General features: G+C 46.6%; 1 protein-coding gene across 4 annotated transcripts in view; it reads left to right on the forward strand.

Annotated features, from left to right (window-relative positions):
* The first annotated feature begins 3,305 nt into the window (after positions 1 to 3,305).
* ATF1 (activating transcription factor 1) overlaps positions 3,306 to 3,984 on the forward strand; it is a 57,449-nt gene continuing 56,770 nt past the window's right edge. The window contains exon 1 of one of the 4 annotated variants that reach the window (XM_014458247.2): positions 3,306 to 3,808. The gene's annotated coding sequence lies outside the window, so the exon portion shown is untranslated. Of the gene's footprint in view, positions 3,920 to 3,984 lie in introns of all 4 variants that reach the window. The other 3 variants (XM_014458246.2, XM_023756359.1, XM_006091561.3) reach the window with 3 other exon arrangements.

Here is a 3,984-nt window from a genome sequence, read left to right on the forward strand (position 1 = left end):
TATATATATATATATATATATATCATCAATGAAACTAAGAGCTGGCTCTTTAAAAAGATACACAAGATTGATGAACCACTCATTAGCCAGACTCATCAATAAACAAACAGAGCCCTAACCGGTTTGTCTCAGTGGATAGAGCGTCGGCCTGCGGACTGAAGGGTCCCAGGTTCGATTCCGGTCAAGGGCATGTACCTTGGTTGCAGGCACATCCCCAGTAGGGGGTGTACAGGAGGCAGCTGATTGATGTTTCCCTCTCATCAATGTTTCTAACTCTCTATCCCTCTCCCTTCCTGTCTGTAAAAAATCAATAAAACATATTTAAAAAAAAAAAATAAATAAACAAACAGAGAGGGCCCAAATAAGTAAAATCAGAAATGAAAGCAGAAAAGTAAAAACTGACACCACAGAAATACAAGGGATTGTAAGAAAATACTATGAACAACTATATGACAAGCTAGACAATGTGGATGAAATGGAAAAATTCCTAGAAGAATACAATCTCCCAAAACTGAATCAGGAAGAATCAGAAAACCTGAATAGGCCAATAACAATTGATGAAAGTGAAGTAGTAATAAAAAAAAAAAAACTCCCAGCAAACAAAAACCCTGGTCTGACGGCTTCACAGGAGAGTTTTATCAAACATTCAAAGAAGAACTAACACTTATAGTCCTCAGACTATTCCAAAAAAATCCAACAGGAAGGAACACTCCCATGTTCTTTTTATGAGTCCAGCATTATCCTAATTCCAAAATCAGATAAAGACTCTGCAAAGAAAGAGAACTACAGGCCAATATCTCTGATGAACACAGATGCTAAAATCCTCAACAAAATATTAGCAAATTGGATCCAGCAATATATTAAAAAGATCATACACCATGATCAAGTGGTATTTATTTCAGGGATGCAAGGCTGGTACCATATTTGCAAATCAATAAATGTAATACATAACATAAACAAGTTGAAAGACAAAAATCACATGATCATATCAATAGATGCAGAAAAAACTTTTGACAAAATCCAACACCCATTTTTGATTTAAAAAGAAACCTCTCAGCAAAGTGGGAAAAGAGGAATCATATCTCAACATAATAGAGACCAGATATGACAAACCTACAGTGAGCATCATACTCAATGGGCAAAAACTAAAACCATTTCCTCTAAGAACAGGAACAAGACAGGGATTGCCGGAAGCCGGTCCATCCTTGCTGCTTGACACAGTCGCTGCAGGGAAGAAACATCTGCACAGCATATGTTTCAAGGGACCTGGCGTATATGGCATACTGTTCTTAATATGTTTGCTCCCCTTCTTGGCGCTATGTGTTTTAACCAAGGTCACCTCTCCAAGAAATGTTGTTTCCCCAGGTAGGGATTTTTCCCTGAAGTTAGGGAGGGAATAAAACCCCTTAACTAAGTGCCAGGCGGGTAGTTAATCACTTTAACTACGAACAATCATGCTTAAGCTACATAATCTTTACTCCCTGGAATGGAGATAAGAAACGCCCTAACCTTTGGAATAGAAATTGATAGGATTAAAATCAACTGGTATAAATACAGATGTAACAAGACAATAAAACACAACCTGGCTGGAGATCCTGGCTAGGCTGCTGATCAACTGAATGCTGTCTCCGTGTCATTCCTTCTTCGCTGACTCCGTCCACACCTTTGGGAACCCCTGGACCTGCTGGGGCAGGACCCCAACAAGGGATGTCCACTCTCACCACTTCTATTCAAAACTAGAGGCCCGTTGCACAAAAACCGTGCACTCAGCAGCGGTGGGGGGGTCCCTCAGCCTGGCCTGTGCCCTCTCGCAGTCCGCGAGCCCATGGGGGATGTCCAACTTACGGCTAAGACCCACCCCTCATGGGGAGAGGGCCTAGCCAGCAGTCGGACATCCTTAGCGCTGGTGAGGATGTGGAGAAAAGGGAACCCTGCTGGTGGAATGCAGACTGGTGCAGCCATTATGGAAAACAGTATGGAGTTTCCTCAAAAAATTAAATATGAATCTGCTATTTGACCCAGTGATCCCAGTTCTAGGAATATATCCTAAGAAATCTGAAACACCAATCAGAAAGGATGTATGTTCATAGCAGCGCAATAGCTAAGATCTGGAAACAGCCCCAGTGCCCATCAGTAGATGAGTCGATAAAAAAGCTGTGGTACATTTACACAATAGAATACTATGCAGCTGTAAAAAAGAAGGGTCTCTTGCCCTTTGAGACAGCGTGGAGGGACCTGGAAAGTATCATGCTAAGCAAAATAAGGCACTCAGACAAGTATCACATGATCTCACTCATATGTGGAATCTAATGAACAAAATAAACTGACGAACAAAATAGATCCAGAAAGATAGACACAATAGACAGCAGAGTCTCAGAGGGAAGGCAGCGGTGTGTAGGTGGGTAGAAAGAGATCAAAGAACCTATATGCACATATGCATAACCCATGGACACAGACAATAGGGGAGTGAAGGCCAGGGGTTGGGGGGGGACGGGGGGGGGGGGGGGCTAAAAGAGGTCAATTGGGGAAAAGGGGGGAAAAGTAAACTTTCAACAGTAGAGTTAATTTTTAAAAATCTAAATAAAGGCAGTCAACCTGTTTTAGTTTTCAATAGGTAGTCAATGTTTGCTGAATGATGATGTCTACAGGTTTGTGAGCGCCTAGGAGTGTCTGGCACACGTTAATCCCTGAGCTTTAAATCACACTGTCTGGCCCTAAAGGTTAAAACCAAAACGGGCTCTATCTTTCAAATCAGCTTCCCTCATTGGAGAGCTCAAACTAGTAAAACTTCAGAAGCACTCTGGAACTTTTTAATTTGTCAAGAACACATTAAAAGGTTTATCACTGGGAGAGATCAACCAAAGGACTTGCATGCATATAAGCCTAACCAATGGTCACAGACACCAGGGGCTGAGGGCAGAGTGGGGGAGGTGGGGGGATAAGGACACATATGTAATACCTTAATCAGTAAAGAAATTTAAAAAATGAAAGGTTTATCATTTATCATTACTACCACTATAAAGCCATAAAAGAACACCTTGCAAGTAAATGAATAAAAAGAAAAATATCCAGAAAGGTAGACACATTATAAAATACGAAGTTTTTGTAATGTATTAAAAGGACGGTATGACATCTTATTTTACGACAGTCCATTATGGAACTTTTTCCTGGTTTAACTGTTGGTATAAATCTGAGTTCCAGAGTGACACAGCCCACTGGCCATGACGCTGTTTTCAAACCCGTCTTGGGTAAACTAAGAAGCAGAGGGGAACGAACCTCCCCGCTCCCAGCCGCTTCTCTCTGCCGAGAGCGGACAGGTCGGGACGCGTCGCGGCGAGGGAGGGCGGCTCCAGGCCTGGCGGCCCAACGAGGGGCCGCCGGTGGGGGCTGAGCTGCGAGCGACGCCGCTGAACGACCCCCAACACCCTCCGACGGGTGATGGGCCCCGAAAACAGACGAGGGGACGGAGTGCGGGCAGAGCTCCTGAAGCGAAAAGGAATCGGCGCGCCTACAATTCCCACCGGAGTTGACACCTCCGACCGGCACAACGCGCCATCCCGAGCAAACCCGGCACAAGATGGCGGCGCGTCAGCTGCGCAACGTGATGACGTAGGACGGCGGCCGCGCGGAGGCCCCGCCTTAACCTCGCCCCCCACGCCCGCTCAGTGTTGACCCCCTCCCTTCCCCGCCCCCGGCCTGGAGCAGATCATGCCGCCGGCGGCGGCCCTGACTGCCGAGGAAACGGTCGCCTAGGACAGTTGGCTGTTCGGTGACACTGCTTCTCCCCGCCCCGCCAGGCGTTTCAGAGGCACGTCCCCCGCCGCGTGACGGGGTGGGGAAGTGGGTAGTAAACTCGGAGCCACCTGGGAGGGGGGAGTGGAAGTTCCCGCCCCGGAGAGCGGCGAGGCGACAGCCACAGGTAAGCGGGGGCCGGGGGTGGGGGCGTGCTCCCGAGTCCCCGGGACGGGGGGCGGGTGCGGGGAC

The sequence above is a fragment of the Myotis lucifugus genome, unplaced genomic scaffold (assembly GCF_000147115.1).
Source record: "Myotis lucifugus unplaced genomic scaffold, Myoluc2.0 scaffold_91, whole genome shotgun sequence".
Lineage (NCBI taxonomy): Eukaryota > Metazoa > Chordata > Mammalia > Chiroptera > Vespertilionidae > Myotis > Myotis lucifugus.